Raw genomic sequence first — 26,103 nt, forward strand, 5'->3', positions numbered from 1 at the left:
GGGTACTAGAGGACTGGAGTTATAACACTGTTGGGGTACTAGAGGACTGGAGTTATAACACTGTTGGGGTACTAGAGGACTGAGTTATAACACTGTTGGGGGTACTAGAGGACTGGAGTTATAACACTGTTGGGGGTACTAGAGGACTGGAGTTATAACACTGTTGGGGGTACTAGAGGACTGGAGTTATAACACTGTTGGGGGTACTAGAGGACTGAGTTATAACACTAGAGGACTGGAGTTATAACACTGTTGGGGGTACTAGAGGACTAACTGGACACTGTTGGGGGTACTAGAGGACTGGAGTTATAACACTGTTGGGGGTACTAGAGGACTGGAGTTATAACACTGTTGGGGGTACTAGAGGACTGGAGTTATAACACTGTTGGGGGTACTAGAGGACTGGAGTTATAACACTGTTGGGGTACTAGAGGACTGGACACTGTTGAGTTATAACAGTGTTGGGGGTACTAGAGGACTGGAGTTATAACACTGTTGGGGGTACTAGAGGACTGGAGTTATAACTGTTGTTGAGGACTGGAGTTATAACACTGTTGAGAGACTGGAGTTATAACACTGTTGGGGGTACTAGAGGACTCGAGTTCTAAACACTGTTGGCGGTACTAGAGGACTGGAGTTATAACACTGTTGGGGGTACTAGAGGACTGGAGTTATAACACTGTTGGGGGGTACTAGAGGACTGGAGTTATAACACTGTTGGGGGTACTAGAGGACTGGAGTTATAACACTGTTGGGGGTACTAGAGGACTGGAGTTATAACACTGTTGGGGGTACTAGAGGACTGGAGTTATAACACTGTTGGGGGTACTAGAGGACTGGAGTTATAACACTGTTGGGGGTACTAGAGGACTGGAGTTATAACACTGTTGGGGGTACTAGAGGACTGGAGTTATAAACACTGTTGGAGGTCCTAGAGGACTGGAGTTCATAACACTGTTGGGGGTACTAGAGGACTGGATTTATAACACTGTTGGGGTTACAAGAGGACATGAGTTATAACACTGTTGGAGGTACTAGAGGACATGAGTTATAACACTGTTGGGGTACTAGAGGACTGGAGTTATAACACTGTTGGGGGTACTAGAGGACTGGAGTTATAAACACTGTTGGAGGTACTAGAGGACTGGAGTTATAACACTGTTGGTGGTACTAGAGGACTGGAGTTATAAACACTGTTGGGGGTACTAGAGGACTGGAGTTATAACACTGTTGGGGTACTAGAGGACTGGAGTTATAAACACTGTTGGGGGTATTAGAGGACTGGAGTTATAACACTGTTGGGGGTACTAGAGGACTGGAGTTATAACACTGTTGGGGGTACTAGAGGACTGGAGTTATAACACTGTTGGGGGTACTAGAGGACTGGAATTATAAACACTGTTGGGGGTACTAGAGGACTGGAGTTATAAACACTGGGCTAGAGAGAGAGGGAATGAGAGAGGTGCCTGGAGAGCTATTTGGTCCCTACAGTCCTTCCCTGACAGAAATATGTGCTATTGATTACTAAACAGGATTCAACGTTCTCATTAGTGTGATTAATCACATTTTTTTTTTGTTACAGCCTCATTTTAAATTCCATGAATAAGTAAATGAATAAAGAGTTGTAAAGCTCAATCCATTTCCCCCACCTCATCCTGATTTATTCCTATTTGTGAAAAGAATGCAGAAAGCATAATTTGGGTTTTAAATCAAAACCATGCAGGGTCCTGCTATTACATTGATATATCCTCAGATCTGGTCCGTGACTTCCTTGATACTTCGTTACTGTTCTAGGGTCGTGCATAAAGACACCCCAGTGGTGGATAGAAGGCATTCATTCATAGTATTCCTCTTCCAGGTATAATACAACAGTGTTTGTATACAGAATACACAGCAAATGACCCAGTGTTAAACAAGAGAAAGTAACACTGGGAGTGTTGAGTCTTTGGACCCTTATAGACGTCAGAACAGTGTTAAATTAATAACACACAGCTTAGTGTAAAGCCTTATTCAAATATTTCCCAGAGTCCCTTGCCTTTTCGGAGTAAATTGTAGTGTTACCACCCATGACTGTATTTAGTGACAGAGACATGGTTGTTGCATTCATCAATTACGGGCCCTATGGTTTTCACCAAGTGAGAGCCTAACCAAATAGGTTAACATGATTTTATTAAATATATTTAACACAATGCCATATGTCTTTCATAAGGCCTTATTTTGAGGTTCTAGTTGTACCCTAATACATGGGCCTGAAACTCATACAAATCACTTTGAACCAAAACCACACCTATAATTATCATATTTCCCAAAGTCTTACAGTGTGTTATTCCTTTAGGGAACATTTGACAATCACTTAACAAGTTTCTAAATGTGTTCTTAAATCGTTGGTTTTCCCTGTACTGACATAACTTATCCAAAAATGAAACCTTATACTATAGCAAACGACAATGAACATACAACTAAATAGAACAAAATTGAAAATCTCAATCCTGCCAAATATATATAAGATTTATGCATCTTATTTACTGGGTGGCATTTTCTTTCACAAATCAGTCACTTCAAATTCCCATCAAAGCCACAGCCCCTAACTTGTTGTGCATCCAGTAAGGCAAAAAAACTTGCTGACATGCTGCCATCAAGTTGAACAAATTGACAAAGACTTGTAAACAACCAGCACACAGCCACATGGTTGAATAATACATATTGGACCACACACAAACACTGTTCCATATTTTCTCCCATCTTTGCTTCGTACCTAAAGCCATTTTACACTTCATGGTCCAATTTTGTAGTCACTGGAGTTTGGTGAAGCATGTTGCCACATCAACGGAAAATTGAGGATTGTATAAACGGCTTTGGATGCAGTCAAAGCTGTTTATGGGGATCTGCAACTATTGGAGTGGGCGCGAAGGGGAGAACGAGGGGGAGAAGAGTGGGCGCGAAGGGGAGACGGGGGGGAGAGGAGGGGGAGACGAGGGGGAGAGGGGGGAGGGGGAGATGAGGGGGAGAGGAGGGGGAGACAAGGGGGTGAGGAGGGGGAGAGGAAAGGGAGACGAGAGGGAGACGAGGGGGAGATGAGGGGGAGGCGAGGGGGAGAGGAGGGGGAGACGAGGGGGAGAGGAGGGGGAGACGAGAGGGAGAGGAGGTGGAGACGATGGGGAGACGAGGGGGAGAGGAGGGGGAGACGAGGGGGAGAGGATGGGGAGCCAAGGGGGAGAGGAGTGGGCGCGAAGGGGAGACGAGGGGGAGAGGAGGCGATTAAGTAGGGGAGAAAGAGGCTGTAGAGGCCGATGTTATTGATCAGGATTGTGATGATATTTTTTGTATGAAAATGTAGACAAATACATGCTGATAGATCCACAAAGGCTGTTTTACTACCACAACCTCTAGGTTTTATTTGAAAAACAGAGCCATCTCTCTCACACAGGCAATTTTTCATTCTCTTTCTCTCTTTCTCTCTCGCTCTCTCCCTTTCATCGCAAAACTGTTCAGAAGTTGTTTTTGCTTCTCTTTTGATCTGAAGAAGAAGCGTCATACCCACATCTATTGCCTGCCCTAAGCAGTCGTTTCACCAGAGAGAGAGGAGCCAGAGAGCTCCTCTGTAAGATGGGGTAAAGGCTTAGCTAAAATAATGTTTGGCCAAATACACTTCAGTAAATTATACACTTCTCTTATCATTCTTTCTACTGCAGGTGGTAGCAGAGAAAGCAATCTGGTGTTCTATCCATTTACTGTGTCATAATGAAAGAAAGGGTTATGAACAGAAAGAGTCCCACACACACAGCATGCTGCCTACATCTTTACGGTCCAAACTTTGTTTGTCTTGATAGCTACTATAGATGATGTAGAGAGGAAATTCAGAAACTCCTGGAGGTGTATGGGAATCAATTTAAAAAAAAATCTAAAACCAACAGTAGAACAAACACGTTTTGGCATTTGGCATTCTTCAGGAGTTTTGGGGGGGCCTTGGGTGGAAAGAAACGCAGTGGCAGCGCTCCTTTCGTTTTGGTTTGATAGCTAGATGATGAAATCATATTTTCTGGCACTGCAATACTGCACAAAATATAATATTTTGTGACAGGTATGTCTATATAACATTTCCCCTATACATGTACATGGTTTTGAATATCTATTGATTCTCTCCATCCAATTTATTTTCCCTATAGAAATGCAGTGTGGCATTGTCACCTTCTGACCTTAGTTCCTTTGTTATGTCCTTGTTTTAGTATGGTCAGGGCGTGAGTTGGGTGGGTTGTCAATGTTCTTTTTTCTATAATTTGGGATTTTCTATGTTCGGCCTGGTATGGTTTTCAATCAGAGGCAGTTGTCAATCGTTGTCCCTGATTGAGAATCATACTGAGGTCGCCTGGTTTCACTTTTGAGTTGTGGTTGTTTATTTTCCTTGTTAGTGTTGGTGCCACACGGGACTGTTTCGGTTTGACATCACGTTTAATGCTTTTGTTCGGTGTTCATTACTTTATTAAAAAACATGAACACTTACCACGCTGCGCTTTGGTCCTCACCGTCTTCCACCACAGACGATCGTTAAAGGCATAGCATTTTGCCAATAGGATGCATTTTTTCACCCATCTACACATACAGTAATACCTCTTAATTTTTGCAAATGTATTCAAAATGAAACAGAAATATCTCTGAGCAAATACATGTTAGAATCACCTTTTGCAGGTTTGGCAGTGATTGTCACGCCCTGGTCGAAATATATTGTGTTTGTCTTTATTTATTTATTTGGTCAGGCCAGGGTGTGACATGGGTTTATTGTGGTGTGTTTTGTCTTGGGGTTTTGTGCCACTGACACGGCCTGCAACGAAAACATGTGGTCTCTCCTTCACTGCAGCCGAGGTGAGTAAAACATTTAAACGTGTTAACCCTCGCAAGGCTGCAGGCCCAGACGGCATCCCCAACCGCGCCCTCAGAGCATGCACAGACCAGCTGGCTGGTGTGTTTACGGACATATTCAATCAATCCCTATACCAGTCTGCTGTTCCCACATGCTTCAAGAGGGCCACCATTATTCCTATTCCCAAAAAAGCTAAGGTAACTGAGCTAAATGACTACCGCCCCGTAGCACTCAATTCCGTCATCATGAAGTGCTTTGAGAGACTAGTCAAGGACCATATCACCTCCACCCTACCTGACACCCTAGACCAACTCCAATTTGCTTACCGCCCAAATAGGTCCACAGACGATGCAATCTCAACCACACTGCACACTGCCCTAACCCATCTGGACAAGAGGAATACCTATATGAGAATGCTGTTCATCGACTACAGCTCGGCATTGAACACCATAATACCCTCCAAGCTCGTCATCAAGCTCGAGACCCTGGGTCTCGACCCCGCCCTGTGCAACTGGGTACTGGACTTCCTGACGGGCCGCCCCCAGGTGGTGAGGGTAGGCAACAACATCTCCACCCCGCTGATCCTCAACACTGGGGCCCCACAAGGGTGCGTTCTGAGCCCTCTCCTGTACTCCCTGTTTAGCCATGACTGCGGAGCCACGCACGCCTCCAACTCAATCATCAAGTTTGCAGACGACACAACAGTGGTAGGCTTGATTACCAACAACGATGAGACGGCCTACAGGGAGGAGGTGAGGGCCCTCGGAGTGTGGTGTCAGGAAAATAACCTCACACTCAACGTCAACAAAACTAAGGAGATGATTGTGGACTTCAGGAAACAGCAGAGGGAGCACCCCCTATCCACATCAATGGAACAGTAGTCGAGAGGGTAGTAAGTTTTAAGTTCCTCGGCATACACATCACAGACAAACTGAATTGGTCCACTCACACAGACAGCATCGTGAAGAAGGCGCAGCAGTGCCTCTTCAACCTCAGGAGGCTGAAGAAATTTGGCTTATCACCAAAAGCACTCACAAACTTCTACAGATGCACAATCAAGAGCATCCTGGCGGGCTGTATCACCGCCTGGTACGGCAACTGCTCCGCCCACAACCGTAAGGCTCTCCAGAGGGTAGTGAGGTCTGCACAACGCATCACCGGGGGCAAACTACCTGCCCTCCAGGAAACCTACACCACCCGATGTTACAGGAAGGCCATAAAGATCATCAAGGACAACACCCACCCGAGCCACTGCCTGTTCACCCCGCTAATAATCCAGAAGGCGAGGTCAGTACAGGTACATCAAAGCTGGGACCGAGAGACTGAAAAACAGCTTCTATCTCAAGGCCATCAGACTGTTAAACAGCAACCACTAACACTGAGTGGCTGCTGCCAACACACTGACTCAACTCCAGCCACTTTAATAATGGGAATTGATGGGAAATGATGTAAAATATATCACTAGCCACTTTAAACAATGCTACCTAATATAATGTTTACATACCCTACATTATTCATCTCATATGTATACGTATATACTATACTCTATATCATCTACTGCATCCTTATGTAATACTTGTATAACTAGCCACTTTAACTATGCCACTTTGTTTACATACTCATCTCATATGTATATACTGTACTCGATACCATCTACTGTATCTTCCCTATGCTGCTCTGTACCATCACTCATTCATATATCTTTATGTACATATTCTTTATCCCCTTACACTGTGTATAATAAATTAGTTTTGGAATTGTTAGTTTGATTACTTGTTGGTTATTACTGCATTGTCAGAACTAGAAGCACAAGCATTTGCTACACTTGCATTAACATCTGCTAACCATGTGTATGTGACAAATAAAATTTGATTTGATTTGATTTGGTATTGGGTGTGTGGTTTAGTGGGGGTGTCTAGCATAGTCTATGGCTGTCTGGAGTGGTTCTCAATCAGAGGCTGGTGTTTATCGTTGTCTTTGATTGGGAACCATATTTTGGCAGCCATATTATTTGAGTGTTTCGTGGGTGATTGTTCCTGTCTCTGTGTTTGTGTTCACCAGATAGGCTGTATAGGTTTTCACGTTCGTTCTTAGTTTTGTTCATTATTTCATGTCTAGTTTATTTCATTAGAGAACATGAATAACCACCACGCTGCATTTTGGTCCGCTTCTCCTTCGACAGACGAGAACCGTTACAGAATCACCCACCACAACGGGACCAAGCGGCGTGGTAACAGGCAACAGCAACAGCAGGAGCAACAAAGAGAGGAATGGACATGGGAGGACAAATTGGACGGAGAAGGGACCCTGGGCTCAGCCTGGAGAATATCGCCGCCCCAAAGAAGAACTGGAGGGGGCGAAAGCGGAGAGGTGCCGGTATGAGGAGGCAGCACGGCGACGCGGATGGAAGCCCGAGACTCAGCCCCAAAAATGTATTGGGGGGGGGGGGCTCAGGGAGAGTGTGGCAGAGTCAGGAGTCAGACCTGAGCCAACTCTCCCTGTTTATCGTGAGGAGCCAAGTAGGAGACCAGAACCAGAGCCGGTGTTGGAGGTGAGCGAAGCAGAGACTGTGAAGGAGTTAATGGGGAAATTGGAGGTGAGAGAAATGAGGGAGTTGCTGTGTTGGTGCATTTTGCATGGAATTCGCCCGACGGAGCGTATCGGGGATTTGATGGCACCTGGGTCAGCGCTCCATACTCATCCTGAGGTGCGTGTTAGTCGGCTGGTGAAGATGGTGCCAGCCTCACGCACCAGGCCTCCTGTGCACCTCCCTAGCCTTGCACATCCAGTGCCAGTACTGCTCTCATGATCTCCAGTATGCCTTCACGGTCTAGCCCATCCTGTGCCACCTCCACACACCAGCCCTTCAGTGGCAGCTCCCCGCACCAGGCTTCCTGTGCGTGTCCTCAACCCAGTACCACCAGTGCCAGCACCACGCATCAGGCCGACAGTGCGCCTCGCCTCTTCAGCGCTGCCGGAACCTTTCTCCTCTCCTGCGCTGCCGGAGTCTCCCGCCTGTTCAGCGCAGCCAGAGCCTTCCTCCTCTACAGCGCTGCCAGAGTCTCCCGCCTGTTCAGCGCAGCCAGAGCCTACCTCCTCTCCTGCGCTGCTGGAGTCTCCCACCTGTTTAGCGCTGCCAGAGCCTTCCGCCTCTACAGCGCTGCCGGAGTCTCCCGCCTGTTTAGCGCAGCCAGAGCTGCCAGCCTGCATGGAGCAGCCAGAGCTGCCAGCCTGCATGGAGCAGCCAGAGATGACAGTCTGCATGGAGCAGCCAGAGCTGCCAGTCTGCATGGAGCAGCAAGAGCTGTCAGTCTGCATGGAGCAGCCAGAGCTGTCAGTCTGCATGGAGCAGCCAGAGCTGTCAGTCTGCATGGAGCAGCCAGAGCTGTCAGTCTGCATGGAGCAGCCAGAGCTGTCAGTCTTCATGGAACAGCCAGAGATGCCAGTCTGCATGGAGCAGCCAGAGCTGCCAGTCTGCATGGAGCAGCCAGAGCTGCCAGTCTGCAAGGAGCTGCCAGTTTGCAAGGAGCTGCCAGTCTGCAAGGAGCTGCCAGTCTGCAAGGAGCTGGCAGTCTGCAAGGAGCTGCCAGAGCGCCAGTCTGCATGGAGCAGCCAGAGCTGCCAGTCAGCATGGAGCAGCCAGAGCCGCCAGTCAGCATGGAGCAGCCAGAGCCGCCAGTCAGCATGGAGCAGCCAGAGCCGTCAGTCTGCCAGGATCCGCCAGTCAGCCAGACTCTTCCAGATCCACCAGTCAGCCAGATCTTCCAGATCCACCAGTCAGCCAGACTCTTCCAGATCCGCCAGTCAGCCAGACTCTTCCAGATCCGCCAGTCAGCCAGGATCCGCCAGTCAGCCAGACTCTTCCAGATCTGTCAGTCAGCCAGACTCTTCCAGATCTGCCAGTCAGCCAGACTCTTCCAGATCTGCCAGTCAACCAGACTCTTCCAGATCCGCCAGTCAGCCAGACTCTTCCAGATCCGCCAGTCAGCCAGGATCTGTCAGAACCGCCAGTCAGCCAGACTCTTCCAGATCTGCCAGTCAGCCAGGATCCGCCAGTCATCCAGACTCTTCCAGATCTGCCAGTCAGCCAGGCTCTTCCAGATCTACCAGTCAGCCAGACTCTTCCAGATCTGCCAGTCAGCCAGACTCTTCCAGATCTGCCAGTCAACCAGACTCTTCCAGATCTGCCAGTCAACCAGACTCTTCCAGATCCGCCAGTCAACCAGACTCTTCCAGATCCGCCAGTCAACCAGATTCTTCCAGATCCGCCAGTCAGCCAGGATCTGCCAGAACTGCCAGCCAGCCAGGATCTGCCGGATTCAACTACCTGGCTGAGCTTCCTCTCAGTCCCGAGCTTCCCCTCAGTCTCGAGCTTCCACTCAGTCCCGAGCTTCCCCTCAGTCCGGAGCTGCCCCTCAGTCCCGAGCTGCCCCTCAGTCCCGAGCTGCCCCTCAGTTCCGAGCTGCCCTCAGTCCAGTGGGGTTCCGGGTGAGGACTACTAGGCCATGGTCGGCGGAGATGGTGGACTATCCTAGGACGCGAGGAGGGGGGACTAAGACATTTATAGAGTGGGTTCCACGTCCCGCGCCAGAGCCAGAGCCGCCACCATGGACAGACGCCCACCCGGACCCTCCATATTGTTTTGATGTGCGTCCGGGAGTCCGCACCTTAGGGGGGGGTTCTGTCACGCCCTGGTCGAAATATATTATGTTTATTCTTCATTTATCATGAGCTCAAAGGTAGACGGGGGATCGGTCAGGCCAGGGTGTGACATGGGTTATTGTGGTGTGTTTTTGTCTTGGGGTTTTGTGGGGTGTATAGTGTAGTCTATGACTGCCTGAGGTGGTTCTCAATCAGAGTCAGGTGATTATCGTTGTCTCTGATTGGGAACCATATTTAGGCAGCCATATTCTTTGAGTGTTTTGTGGGTGATTGTTCCTGTCTCTGTGTTTAGTTTCACTAGATAGGCTGTATAGTTTTTTCACGTTTCCGTCTGTTGATTTTGTACATTTCGGTAATTTCATGTCATGTCATTTTCCATCATTAAACATGAGTAACCTCCACGCTGCATTTTGGTCCGCTCCTCCTTCAACAGAAGAAAGTCGTTACACAGTGACACAACATCTCAATTGAATCCATTTTATTTTAAGGCTGGAATACAACAAAATGTGGAATATATAAAGGGTGAATACTTGTGAATACTTTCTGAAGGCATCTGTAACATTTCATTGGCTTTAACTACAGTGCAGATGTCGACCTGTACAGTTCAGATGTCACAGAGGGCATTAGAAGGATTGCCAAGGGATTTCAAAGTACTTCCTGTGAGCTATTTTGATAGGTGACAGCCATATATGCCACTGAGGCAGCCGCTCACGGTCTTCCTCTACCATAATTTCCCTACTCACTCACAAAACCTGACAACACCGTATTAAACACTGTAAAATATAAATACAGAGCTTTATACAATGAAAGCTCAGGAAAAACTGCTTTCTTCAGGAGTCATACTTTTTACTTAAAGGCCCAATGCAGCCGTTCTTATCTCATTATCAAATCATTTCTGGGTAACAATGAAGTACATCACTAAGTGGCTTCTATCCCCAAGCCATAAGACTCCTGAACATGTCGTGAAATGGCTAGCCAGACAATTTGCATTTCCCCCTCCCCTCTCCACACCACTGCCACTCTGTTGTCATCTATGCATAGTCACTTTAATTAACTCTACCTACATGTACATACTACCTCAACTAAACGGTGTCCCCGCACATTGACTCTGTAATGGCACCCCCCTGTATATACTGTTATTTTTTACTGCTGCTCTTTAATTACTTGTTTACTGCTGCTCTTTAATTACTTATCTCTTATTCTTATCCTAATTAACACTTTTCCATCCACAGTAAAGTCATATAATATACAAAATAAAACAGCTGGATGATAAATCACGACAGCAGGATGATAAATCACGACAGCAGGATGATAAATCACGACAGCAGGATGATAAATCACAACAGCAGGATGATAAATCACAACAGCAGGATGATAAATCACGACAGCAGGATGATAAATCACAACAGCAGGATGATAAATCACGACAGCAGGATGATAAATCACGACAGCAGGATGATAAATCACAACAGCAGGATGATAAATCACGACAGCAGGATGATAAATCACGACAGCAGGATGATAAATCACGACAGCTGAATGATAAATCACGACAGCAGGATGATAAATCACGACAGCAGGATGATAAATCACGACAGCAGGATGATAAATCACGACAGCAGGATGATAAATCATGACAGCTGGATGATAAATCACGACAGCTGGATGATAAATCACGACAGCTGGATGATAAATCACCACAGCTGGATGATAAATCACGACAGCTGGATGATAAATCACGACAGCTGGATGATAAATCACGACAGCTGGATGATAAATCACGACAGCAGGATGATAAATCACAACAGCTGGATGATAAATCACAACAGCTGGATAATAAATCACCACAGCTGGATGATAAATCACGACAGCTGGATGATAAATCACGACAGCTGGATGATAAATCACGACAGCTGGATGATAAATCACGACAGCAGGATGATAAATCACAACAGCTGGATGATAAATCACAACAGCTGGATAATAAATCAGAACAGCTGGATGATATATCACGACAGCTGGATGATAAATCACGACAGCAGGATGATAAATCACGACAGCAGAATGATAAATCACGACAGCAGAATGATAAATCACGACAGCTGGATGATAAATCACGACAGCTGGATGATAAATCACGACAGCTGGATGATAAATCACGAAAGTTGAATAATAAATCACGACAGATGGATGATATATCACGACAGCTGGATAATAAATCACGGCGCTGGATGATAAATCACAACAGCTGGATGATAAATCACCACAGCTGGATAATAAATCACCACAGCTGGATGATAAATCACGACAGCTGTATGATAAATCACGACAGCTGGATGATAAATCACGACAGCAGGATAATAAATCACAACAGCTGGATGATAAATCACAACAGCTGGATAATAAATCACAACAGCTGCATGATAAATCACAACAGCTGCATGATAAATCACGACAGCTGGATGATAAATCACGACAGCAGGATAATAAATCACAACAGCTGCATGATATATCACGACAGCTGGATGATAAATCACAACAGCTGCATGATAAATCACAACAGCTGCATGATAAATCACGACAGCTGGATGATAAATCACAACAGCTGCATGATAAATCACAACAGCTGGATGATAAATCACAACAGCTGCATGATAAATCACGACAGCTGGATGATAAATCACAACAGCAGGATAATAAATCACAGCGCTGGATAATAAATCACGACAGCTGGAGGATAAATCACAACAGCTGGATGATAAATCAGGACAGCTGGATAAAAAATCACGACTGCTGGATGATAAATCACGACAGCTGGGTGATAAATCACGACAGCTGGATAATAAATCACGACAGCTGGAGGATAAATCACAACAGCTGGATGATAAATCAGGACAGCTGGATAAAAAATCACGACTGCTGGATGATAAATCACGACAGCTGGATAATAAATCACGACAGCTGGATAATAAATCACCACAGCTGGATGATAAATCACGACAGCTGGATAATAAATCACGACAGCTGGATGATAAATCAGGACAGCTGGATGATAAATCAGGACAGCTGGATAAAAAATCACGACAGCTGGATGATAAATCACAACAGCTGGATGATAAATCAGGATAGCTGGATGATAAATCATGACAGCTGGATGATAAATCACAACAGCTGGATGATAAATCAGGACAGCTGGAGGGGAAAACAGAAAACTAGCTCTTATTGGCAGAGAAGTTTGGAACTTTCTTTGTTATTGGTATATTAACCAATTTACTGTGTGGTGATTTCACCATGGAAACCTAAAACTCCCACGCATGCAAGCCTGCTGATTAGAAGATCCTGTTTGGATTGTATTTTCAACCAGCAATTATCAGGAAATAACATGGATCACATTTATTAAAACTTTTACAGTGTTAGTTTCATCTTCTGTTGTACAATTTGATACAAAACACTGGTAAAATTGAATTTTGACTCCAAAGGGCCTTTAATCTGCCAAATACCTGGAGTCACCTGAGCCAATATAAGGTGTGTTTAAATTAGTCCAACACAACCTTTTGTGTGATTTGGGGCTAGGCAAAGGGCAACATCAGTTCATAATTGGCTTGGCTGGATTGCCGTGCCACAACCCCTCTCTCTCTCTCCATACTGAGTCTGCAGTCCCAGAACACAACTGACACAACCAATTTGCACAGTCAGTAGACCAGAGAATAATTTTCACCTTAATCTTTTATAGGACCATATCAGCCTCGCGTGGAGGGAGAGAAATACAATTATAATAATAAAAGGGGGGGGGGGGGGGTTGACAGGGACATAATTACAAATGACACCCATAATCAGCTTGTTAGAGCTTCCACAGCCTCCCTCTCGTAAAAGAGGAGGAGGATTTAAAGGTTGCTCTATGTTCAAAGCAGCTAACCGGGACTTTGACATTTCACAGCCTTAAAGCATAGTCCACAGCCCACCATAAAAAACTGGCGTGGAAAGTTAATGTGTTGCTACTTTATTGTTTCCATGCTAACAGGCTTTAGGCATTTAATTTCAAATCAAATTGTATTTGTCACATGCTCTGAATACAACGGGTGTGGACTTTAAAATAGCAACACAAGAGGAATAAAATACACAATAATGAAGTTATGTACAGGCAGTATCAGTACCAGATCAATGTGGAGTTTTTACAGGCAGTACCAGTACCAGATCAATGTGGAGCTATATACAGGGAGTACCAGTACCAGATCAATGTGGAGATATATACAGGGAGTACCAGTACCAGATCAATGTGGAGCTATATACAGGGAGTACCAGTACCAGATCAATGTGGAGCTATATACAGGGAGTACCAGTACCAGATCAATGTGGAGCTATATACAGGGAGTACCAGTACCAGATCAATGTGGAGATATATACAGGGAGTACTAGTACCAGATCAATGTGCAGGGGTACGAGGTATTTGAGGTACTAACGGACATAAAGTCAGAGTAAAGTGACTAGGCATCAGGATAGATTATAATGAGAGTAAGAATAAAGAACGGAGTAGCAGCAGCATGTGATGAGTGTAAAAGTGAGTGTGTGTGTGTGTGTGTGTGTGTGTGTGTGTGTGTGTGTGTGTGTGTGTGTGTGTGTGTGTGTGTGTGTGTGTGTGTGTTAATGTGTGTTGTGTTGGAATGTGTATGTAGTGTATATGATGTGTGTGGGTTTTGTGTGAGTGTGTGTGTAATGTATACTGTATATATATATAATCTGTGAGTGTGTGTGTAGTGCGTATGTAATGTATACTTTATATTTAATCTTGTGAGTGCATATAATCAGTGCAAGATAGGGTCAATGCAGATAGTCCAAGTAACCATTAATTAACTATTAAGCAATCTTATGGCTATTTAGCAGTTTTATGACTTGGGGGTAGAAGCTGTCTCCGAGCTGAGAGCCGATGCTCTGGTATCGTTTGCCGGATGGTAGCATAGTGAAAAGCCTGAATAACAACACAGTCCACAGGCAACTCTACATGTAGGACATTATACCAGCTTTATGTCATAGTTAATACATGTGTGGGTACTTTATATACCTGTCCTCTTGTTATAGCTGTCTGATATCCATGAGATAAATTATTAAAAACCACTGCGAAATCTGCCGCTCTATACATACAGTGTACACTGCCGTGTATCCTCTCCTACCTGGCCCTGAGAATATTCCTCTGCTTCTGTTGTTTAGCCAGATGAGCTCTCAGATGAGCACTCAAAGATGAATAATACCCATACAGCGAGCCAAGTTGCAAGCTAGGAGGCTAGAGACATCCCCATACGGGTTCCACACCACGCGCCGTGCCGCTACAAGCACATAACATTTCTTAAATGAGCGGTTCGGCACCACCGAGTCTTGCACACAGCTAGAGGAGAGGATTCCTGTGTTCAAGCCATTAATGGCATCTGTTGTTGTGCATCTGTAGAGTGCTATTAAATCGGTCCCCACGCTGTCACGTACCTAAATGGGCTGATGCACTGCTGAACTCTTCTCCATGTGTTTTGGTATTACTGGTGTTATGAAAGTGGCCTTATGTTATGACAGTGGCCTGGCCTGGTGTTATGAAAGTGGCCTGCTGCTATGACAGAGGCCTGGCCTGGTGTTATGAAAGTGGGCTGCTGTAATGACAGAGGCCTGGCCTGGTGTTATGGAAGTGGGATCTCTCTCTCTCCCTCTCTCCCCATCACTCACTCTCACTCCACGTACTCGTTCACGCTGCTCGTGGGCAAATTTCCTCTTCCATCTCGCCGGCGGTTGTCTTAGGCAGGTGTATGGTAAGAAATGTCTCGGTTTCCAGAGTAAAAACCCAGTTTAATGGCATTAGAAATGGTAGCTCAGAACGGCTGAAATGGGATTCTGAAGAATTGATTGGTTCTCTGCTGGATACCAAAAAATGTCCTATAATATCTGCCCCTGTGCCCTCGCTGGGTAGAGGTAGTGAACGTTGTCAACAGGCTACTAACACTTCACAACAGGCTGCGTGACTACTGCAGCTCCTTGGGTGTAACTTATGTAGACAACTTTGACACCTTTTGGAAACAGATGATGCTCTATAAGGAGGATGGGATCCACCCCAATAATTTGGGTACTTGGATGCTGAACAAACACTACAAAGCAGCGCTGAGGCAATGACTGATCAAATCACACTCCTCAACAGAGCTGCAGGTAGCCTAGTGGTTAGAGCATTGGACCAGTAACCAAAAGGTTGCAAGATCAAATCTCTGTGCTGACAAGGTAAAAAATCATTCTGTCCCTGAACAAGGCAGTTAACCCACTGTTCCTAGGCTGTCATTGTAAATAACAATTTGTTCATAACAGACTTGCTTAGCTAAATAAATGAGATTCTTGTCTTTACTGTCAAAATAAAGGTTATGAAAAGATTATAATCTCTCTCTCTCTCTTTGTTTAAAAGGGAGCACAGATTCCACACTGGAGATTCCTTCTCTATTGTTTTGATCATGTGTTCCCTAGAATACAGCATGCCAACAGCATACAGTACTTTCAGAGGAATTCCTAGAAAGAACTGTATTCCCTGCTGTATTTCCTAGAAAATAACATTACAGTTGGTAAAGGTATAGCATGTAAAGTACAGCATTGTTAGCCTCCATACGCACGCTGCTTTAGATCCTAATTTAGTCAGTCAGTTACACATGGTCGTTGCATAAGGGATAATCAACGAGGGGCTATGCATCCTATGGAAGATTATGAACGATGTGGAACTAACCTTCTACTGAGTTGTATTGTTTTCCAGAGAATGCATAGAGTCCCGAGTTGATTATCCCTTTTATACCACGGCAATAATTGACTTCCACTGAAGTAGCTAGCAAATTTACTAGATAGTGACAGTAGTTGCTGTGGTAACCAAACAAACTTACTATTTTAGCTTACCAAACCACCAGTCCTAGCTTGCTGTTATAGGGAAATAATGCACGCTGTAAATGCCCTTCAAGCCAATCAGAAACGAGTATTCAATAATGCCATGGCATAAAGTGTCTTAAAGGGGTACGTCTTAGGAAATAGATGTAAATAGATGTAGTCAATCCACTTATACTACATATGTGCATTTAAAGCATCTCAATATTGAGTATTTTGGTCGTCGACAAGGTTTATTTTAGCTATGGTCAGCGCCATTTCAAATTGCCATAGTAACGATGCCAGTGTTTCACAGGCAGTAATCAGCAAATTGTCTGTGGTATTGAGTTTGCAAGTGGAGAGTGAATCGAAGAGAGTGAAGTTAGGGGCGGACAATGAAGATGGCAACAACAAGTAGTAATTCAAACATGAACTGTATAGTGCCAGCCTGTAGGAATCGGCTCCAAAAACAATCCCTCAGTAAGTTACCATCGGCTGCCCAAGAACCCCCAACTTTTGAAGAAGTGGCTCCATGTCCTGAAGAGGAAGGACGTGCCAACTCGAACTTGCAGGATCTGCTGCCAGCACTTCGAGGAGGAAGACTTTGAGATGAAGGGTACTTTCGATGCGGCAACTGGGAGTTTTCGAATGGAAAGGGGTCATAGGACTACTTTGAAACGGCTCTGCTTGGGTTATGGGGTAGGGGTTACCGACCGACCATCATCAACATCGCTGACTTCGGAGTCTAGCAAAAGCCGGACTGAACGGAGGAGGCGACTCGAATCAATGGAAAAACTGAGGTACTGTTAACCGGTCATGAGTCATGATTGTTGTTGGACTAGGCTAGCGTAGACACTGGCCAACTCTAGATGAAGGTTACTAGCTAATTACGTCTCAAGTGTTTTGTGTAACACCCCCCAGCAACTGCCGTTAACAAGAAACTCAACTGCAACTAAAATTGCAACACAGTTTCTCCGTGTAGCCCTGTTATTAGGTAGTTACTGTAGCTAGCTTACACCTCAGATAGTACAGTAATACATGTTGTTGACAGATTTGTTTTTGTAATGTTTTGTTAGCTCCACCTCATCTAGCCAGACTGAAGTTGATGGCTAATGTTTTGTTAGCTCCACCTCATCTAGCCAGACTGAAGTTGATGGCTAATGTTTTGTTAGCTCCACCTCATCTAGCCAGACTGAAGTTGATGGCTAATGTTTTGTTAGCTCCACCTTATTCAGCCAGACTGAAGTTGATGGCTAATGCTTTGTTAGCTCCACCTCATCTAGCCAGACTGAAGTTGATGGCTAATGTTTTGTTAGCTCCACCTCATCTAGCCAGACTGAAGTTGATGGCTAATGTTTTGTTAGCTCCACCTCATCTAGCCAGACTGAAGTTGATGGCTAATGTTTTGTTAGCTCCACCTTATTCAGCCAGACTGAAGTTGATGGCTAATGCTTTGTTAGCTCCACCTCATCTAGCCAGACTGAAGTTGATGGCTAATGTTTTGTTAGCTCCACCTTATTCAGCCAGACTGAAGTTGATGGCTAATGTTTTGTTAGCTCCACCTTATTAAGCCAGACTGAAGTTGATGGCTAATGTTTTGTTAGCTCCACCTTATTTAGCCAGACTGAAGTTGATGGCTAATGTTTTGTTAGCTCCACCTTATTTAGCCAGACTGAAGTTGATGGCTAATGTTTTGTTAGCTCCACCTTATTTAGCCAGACTGAAGTTGATGGCTAATGTTTGCTGAAAAATAAAAGTCCCTGTATTTGCTGTGTGTTTGAATGTGTGTGTGTGTGTGTTGACATAGTATAACAGACAGGTAGCTTGGTGTCGCCAACTGATATATTTGTGTTCAGTTGCCTTAACAAAACGTTTGTTTGTTTTCAGAATGACATCTTCATGCCTGAAAAGGTTTTCATCCTGGAGGAGACTGTGCAGGAGGAGGCACAGGAGGTACATGCAAATCCATGTTATTTCTAAGGCTATTGTTTATTTCAAGGCACAATCTACCGTCCCAGGGCAAATGTTGGATATAAAATGGACAATATACAGTATATACACTGATTCTTGAATATAACTAATAGATGCCTTAATTGTTTTCTACCAACAGCAAAGAACGGTTAGTACAGCATGCCAAACTGACCCCTGAGTGCCTGAGTGTTCCTGTGCTGCAGTGGATAAGAGGTCCACAGGGACCATCACTAAAGAGCTCGGAGCTCAGCTAGATTGCGCTCACAACCATCAGTATACAACTGAGTCCTGCCCCTATACGCCACAGATAGAGCTGATGGAGAGTGAGATCAGTGAAGACCAGACCTCACTGTATGAACCTGAGAGTTCAGAAACACGATGATCACAGTGCCAGCTATAGTATTGAAGATATAGTATTGAAGATATAGTATTGAATACATAGTATTGAAGATATAGCATTGAAGCTATAGTATCGAAGATATAGTATCGAATAAATAGAATCAAAGATATAGTATCGAATATATAGTTTTGAAGCTATAATATCGAAGCTATGGTATTGAAGCTATTGTATTGAAGATATAGTATTGAAGCTATAGTATTGAAGCTATAGTATCAAGGATAAAATAGCAAAGATATAGTATTGAAGCTACAGTATCAAAGAGTGTGTGCAAGATCCCAAATCCCTCCTGTCTCAGCCTCCAGTATTTATGCTGCAGTAGTTTATGTGTCGGGGGGCTGGGGTCAGTTTGTTATATCCGGAGTACTTCTCCTGTCCAATTCGGTGTCCTGTGTGAATCTAAGTGTGCGTTCTCTAATTCTCTCCTTTCTCTCTCTCGGAGGACCTGAGCCCTAGGACCATGCCCCAGGACTACCTGACATGATGACTCCTTGCTGTCCCCAGTCCACCTGGCCGTGCTGCTGCTCCAGTTTCAACTGTTCTGCCTTATTATTATTCGACCATGCTGGTCATTTATGAACGTTTGAACATCTTGGCCATGTTCTGTTATAATCTCTACCCGGCACAGCCAGAAGAGGACTGGCCACCCCACATAGCCTGGTTCCTCTCTAGGTTTCTTCCTAGGTTTTGGCCTTTCTAGGGAGTTTTTCCTAACCACCTTCTACACCTGCATTGCTTGCTGTTTGGGGTTTTAGGCTGGGTTTCTGTACAGCACTTTGAGATATCAGCTGATGTACGAAGGGCTATATAAATACATTTGATTTGATTTGATTTGAAATACATAGTCATTGATAGCAAGCTGAAGGAGTTAAATGTCTGCCATGAGCCAGGATGTCGAGCATGTGTGATCAGTTCATCCCTGAAAATAAATGGTTTTCCTATCACCATGGAGACAGTGTGTTGTGGGCCACAGGAGGCAATGGGAGTCCCAGACCAGAGTGGGAAAGTTGTTTGCAGGGAATCTGTTGGTGCCATCAGCGGTCCTCCCTAATGGTGGCTCCCACTCCATATTTGTGGAAACATGTCACCTCCTCAGCCTGGTGTCCATGTCGCTGTGACAGTTCTCAAACCAACAGCGCATCTACATTGTGCCAGAGGCTAAGTTGTAGATTAAATACACACCAAAGTATGTAACAGATACTATAAAAATGTCAGATCACCCAGACAGTTAGTGAATGCACAACATGCAGCACAGCAAGCAATCAATATAATCAAATGTGTTTTACAAAGCCTTTTTACATCACAATAATAACGACAGTGGTTATAAGGGGTGCAACAGTTCAACACCTAAGGAGAAAACTTCAGTTTGCTTTTCATACCTGAGCATTCATAGGTCGAGGCAGCAGGTCCCGGAGAGAGGGGGAGAGAGAGACGAAACAGCAGGTCTGGGACAGGGTAGCACGTCCGTTGAAATGGGTAAAAAAACAATTCCTCTCTGAATCCCTTTATGGTTGTGTGTATCTTTGAATTCAGTGCTGAATGGCCTGCTCCTTCTCCATTTACTACTCTCACTCTTTGGGCACTCAGGAGAGTCCTCTGGGATGGTCCTAGACCCAGAAATAAGTTCCACAAATCATAGTTCGGATTTTACTACAGAATATATGACATTACCTCTGGCTTCCCGATGGACAACAGCTATGCAATGTGTCACAGGTCATACTCGTGCCAGATATCAGCATGTGAGTCCCTCAAGTGCACCCTCACACTTGGAGGCCTGTCAGTGGCCAAGGTTTCAATACTACATCCCATGGGCCTGTTAGTAATAATGGCTTTATGATTATCCTAAAGGTACTTACGTCCTCTTCATTCATCCACCAAACACACACTTACAACCCTTAGGCTAGCTACAAAATATAGGTTAGGCTATAGCTTACCTCAATGTGTTACAGGCATCTCTCTAATCCCTCCCTCTCCAACCAATAGCTGGTCTTAACCTCGGTCACATGTCTCCTGGGCGAGGATCAGGTGGGAAGCAGAGTCCAGCATGGTGTAAGAGCGAAAGGAGGCACAATGGCGAATCACACCGTGCGTTTCCACTAATTGTGGCCAGAATAGCCTCCTTGTGCTGGGTCCACATGTGTTAACTTCTTAAAGTAGAAACAATAACAAAGTGTCCTCCCTGCTCCTCTTTCGGTAAAAAGCTGAGGGATGCGGCCCTCAAATTCATAGAGCTATTGAAGCAAGGATTGACCACCCATGATATGGGTATTGTGTTTGTTTATATGTTTTTTGTTTACAAACTTTTGAGTAAAATAAGCTTATATTTGGGGTTCTGATGGGGTACGACAGATGAACTAAACTCATGAGGCATTTATAAGTTAGATTCTTCAAGAATCAATGGTTACATATCATTAATTTATTTAAGTGAAAAATGGATGTAGCGACTGCTGATTGCCCTTTTAATGCTACTGTTGTTTGGATAAAGGCGTCTGCTGAATGGCATATATTATTAAAGTCTCCTTTGACTGCCAACTAGCTGCCCAGTGTAGTTACCATTCCTTTCCAATAGATGGCGGCCAAAGCTAGTTGAAGTCACTACTCTAGCGTCAGGGACACGGTGTTAGCGCGCATTGAAAGTAGTTTCATCTTCAAAGCAAGTTTATCTGGTTACGCTTGAACCTGTTGTTATCGTGGACAAGCTAACTGATACTATTTACATAAGGAGCAGACATTAGGCCCATGTCTTAAAAAAAATAAAAGCAGGCTAGATTTACTAAATGAAGTGGTTTTATTCAGACCTTATGTTTGCTTCTGGTTATGCTGCCTTGTGGAAGAGACGACACATGCAGGGATTACACGCCATACAAAAATCATAAGAACATTTTTTCTGATACCGAAACTAAAACACAGTGTATTTATAATGAGCACGCCCCATTATTCTAGGCCATCAATTGGAAATAAGAATTTGTTCTTAACTGACTTGTGTAGTTAAATAAAGGTCAAATTAAAACATGTAATTAAAAATGTAATTATGATTGGTTAGAAGGAGATTTCATAAATCATGATGCTGTCTGTGATTGGAACTCTGGTTGTCTTATCTTAATTAAGGTCAATGCGTTACCATTGCGCCAAACAATGCTTGTGATTAACATTGTTCTATGTGACTTATTATATATATATATTGAGCATCTACCCACAACTGTTGTTAGCTTTCAACAATTTATAATCGAGCAAAATTTTGCCAATTATTTAACTGGCATACCGGCTGCTGACTGGCCAGGATGTCATTCATTAGGATTAGAGACATGTCCAATATGTCGCCTTCCAGACAGGCTGACAGGAACCTGGATATTACATCACCATCAGCTGGACTTTTGTGCTGTATCACCACCATCTCTACAACACACACACTCCTACTCTAGCCATTACCTGGCAGCATCCCCACTCACAACATGTTGTGTTTGGCTACGTAGACCCTCTAGCTGAGGTGTTTCAGAAGGCAAATCTGTGTTACTGCTATGAGAACAAACTCTTTGATCTGGGGCAACACTCGGCTCAAACAGGAATGGATTCAGTAGCTTTATTGGCTCCCTAACTAACATTATTTTATTATCCGTAATAAACTAATTCTCAGACTCGGAGCTACTTGGTAAATTCAGTCATTTTAGGGAGTTTCAAAATGTACTCTCTTGTCAGTGATGCAACAATGCCAAGATGGCGATTTACAGATCCTTTTAGCTGCCGTTCTAAATCCTAGTGTTTCCATTCCCCTTTAATCATACAGCACAGCAGGCCATTCCATCTCTTCATTGTACTCTACATACATACGTTATTCCACCCTTCTGGAGCTGTTTGCTTGTAGAATTATATTGTGAATAAACAAATTAGACCAATTAAAGTGTGAGAGGTACTTTAGTGAAGCTAGCTCCATCTTCTCAATTAGGTTACAGCATCTACGGATCCCATCGTTACTCAAAGCAGCTCTCTGTGTACGTACTGTAAACCTTGAGAAGCTACTCGGTAGAATGGATTGCAAAGCCTATATTGATTAGCTGGACTAAGATTATTATTCACTTTTCCCACCCCCTCCTTCCCTTCATCTCTCTTCATTGCTACTTCCATCCCTCATTCTCACTCCATCCTTTCCTCCCATCCCTCCCTCTCTCTCAATTCAATTGAATGTTCTTTATTTGCATGGTGTAACATATGTATACATTGCCAAAGCAAGTGATACAGATAATCAAAACTGTAATGAACATGAACAAAATCAACAGTAAACATTACACTGACAAAAAATTCAAAGGAATAGAGACATTTCAAATGTCATATTATGGCTATGCACAGTGTCCTAACAATGTGCAAATAGTTAAATATAAATATATAAATAAATAAATAAACATGACAACAGGTCACACATATTGCTGCTGTGATGGCACACTGTTGTGTTTCACCTACTAGATGTGAAGTTTATCAAAATGTGATTTGTTTTCTAATGTTTTGTGAATCTGTGTAATCTAAGGGAAATACAGTGCCTTGTGAAAGTATTCGGCCCCCTTGAACTTTGCGACCTTTTGCCACATTTCAGGCTTCAAACATAAAGATATAAAACTCTATTATTTTGTGAAGAATCAACAACAAGTGGGACACAATCTTGAAGTGGAACGACATTTATTGGATATTTCAAACTTTTTTAACAAATCAAAAACTGAAAAATTGAGCGTGCAAAATTATTCAGCCCCTTTACTTTCAGTACAGCAAACTCTCTCCACAAGTTCAGTTAGGATCTCTGAATGATCCAATGTTGACCTAAATGACTAATGATGATAAATACAATCCACCTGTGTGTAATCAAGTCTCCGTATAAATGCACCTGCACTGTGATAGTCTCAGAGGTCCGTTAAAAGCGCAGAGAGCATCATGAAGAACAAGGAACACATCATGAAGAACAAGTTGTGAAGAAGTTTAAAGCCGGATTTGGATACAAAAAGATTTCCCAAGCTTTAAACATCCCAAGGAGCACTGTGCAAGCGATAATATTGAAATGGAAGGAGTATCAGACCACTGCAAATCTACCAAGACCTGGCCATCCCTCTAAACTTTCAGCTCATACAAGGAGAAGACTGATCAGAGATGCAGCCAAGAGGCCCATGATCACTCTGGATGAACTGCAGAGATCTACAGCTGAGGTGGGAGACTCTGTCCATAGGACAACAATCAGTCGTATATTGCACAAATCTGGCCTTTATGGAAGAGTGGCAAGAAGAAAGCCATTTCTTAAAGATATCCATAAAAAGTGTTGTTTAAAGTTTGCCACAAGCCACCTGGGAGACACACCAAACATGTGGAAGAAGGTGCTTTCGTCAGATGAAACCAAAATTGAACTTTTTGGCAACAATGCAAAACGTTATGTTTGGCGTAAAAGCAACACAGCTCATCACCCTGACCACACCATCCCCACTGTCAAACATGGTGGTGGCAGCATCATGGTTTGGGCCTGCTTTTCTTCAGCAGGGACATGGAAGATGGTTAAAATTGATGGGAAGATGGATGGAGACAAATACAGGACCATTCTGGAAGAAAACCTGATGGAGTCTGCAAAAGACCTGAGACTGGGACGGAGATTTGTCTTCCAACAAGACAATGATCCAAAACATAAAGCAAAATCTACAATGGAATGGTTCAAAAATAAACATATCCAGGTGTTAGAATGGCCAAGTCAAAGTCCAGACCTGAATCCAATCGAGAATCTGTGGAAAGAACTCAAAACTGCTGTTCACAAATGCTCTCCATCCAACCTCACTGAGCTCGAGCTGTTTTGCAAGGAGGAATGGGAAAAAATTTCAGTCTCTCGATGTGCAGCACTGATAGAGACATACCCCAAGCGACTTACAGCTGTAATCGCAGCAAAAGGTGGCGCTACAAAGTATTAACTTAAGGGGGCTGAATAATTTTGCAAGCCCAATATTTCAATTTTTGAAATGTTAAAAAAGTTTGAAATATCCAATAAATGTCGTTCCACTTCATGATTGTGTCCCACTTGTTGTTGATTCTTCACAAAAAAATACAGTTTTATATCTTTATGTTTGAAGCCTGAAATGTGGCAAAAGGTCGCAAAGTTCAAGGGGGCCGAATACTTTCGCAAGGCACTGTATGTGTCTCTAATATGGTCATACATTCGGCAGGAGGTTAGGAAGTGCAGCTCTGTTTCCACCTCATTTTGAGGGCAGTGTGCACATAGCCTGTCTTCTCTTGAGAGCCAGGTCTGCCTACGGCAGCCTTTCTCAATAGCAAGGCTATGCTCACTGAGTCTGTACATAGTCAAAGCTTTCCTTAAGTTTGGGTCAGTCACAGTGGTCAGGTATTCTCTGCTTTTGGCCAAATAGCATTCTAGTTCACTCAGTTGTTTTGTTAATTCTTTCCAATGTGTCAAGTAATGATCTTTTTCTTATCTTATGACTTGGTTGGGTCTAATTGTGTTGCTGTCCTGGGGCTCTGTGGGGTCTATTTGTGTTTGTGAACAGAGCCCCAGGATCAGCTTGCTTAGGGGACTCTTCTCCAGGTTCATCTCTCTGTAGGTGATGGCTTTGTTATGGATGGTTTGGGAATCACTTCATTTTAGGTGGTTGTGGAATTTATTTGGATAATTAGCAGGTATCATCCTAATTAATCTCTGCATGCATTATTTGGTGTTTTGCATTGTGCATGGAGGGTGTTTTTGCAGAATTATGCATGCAATCTCTCTCTCTCTCTCTCTCTCTCTCTCTCTCTCTCTCATTCTCCCTCTTCCCCTCCCTCTCTTTGAAAATAAAATCTTATTTTCTTCCTTCCCCTCTGAGAGTCATTCAGAGAGTGTACTTCTGGAGACTACAGAGGAGGAATCGCATTGGGAATCAACAGAGTGTTGATTGGGATCATGGCACACATACATACACACGCACATGCATACACAAACACGCACAGACGCACACATACATACATACATACATACATACACATAAACATGCACACACACACACACACACACACACACACACTCACACACACACACACATACACACACATAGATACACACAAGCACACAAACATTCATCCACAAATGCACACTGTCGATACACACACACACATAAACATACACACATGTACCAACACACACATGCTCACATACACATACACATACACACACAGTCACGCACACACACATACATACAGGCACGCCTCCAACAACATCATTAAATTTGCAGACGACACAACAGTGGTAGGCCTGATCACCGACAACAACGAGACAAGCTATAAGGAGGAGGTCAGAGACCTGGCCAGGTGGTGCCAGAATAACAACCTATCCCTCAAC

The 26,103-nt window shown here is 44.0% G+C and overlaps 1 pseudogene; it reads left to right on the top strand.

The window, feature by feature from the left end:
* The first annotated feature begins 7,134 nt into the window (after positions 1-7,134).
* The window catches only part of LOC135559415 (uncharacterized), an 88,429-nt pseudogene continuing 69,460 nt past the window's right edge, over positions 7,135-26,103 (top strand).

The sequence above is a fragment of the Oncorhynchus masou genome, chromosome 18 (assembly GCF_036934945.1).
Source record: "Oncorhynchus masou masou isolate Uvic2021 chromosome 18, UVic_Omas_1.1, whole genome shotgun sequence".
Classification (NCBI taxonomy): Eukaryota; Metazoa; Chordata; class Actinopteri; order Salmoniformes; family Salmonidae; genus Oncorhynchus; species Oncorhynchus masou.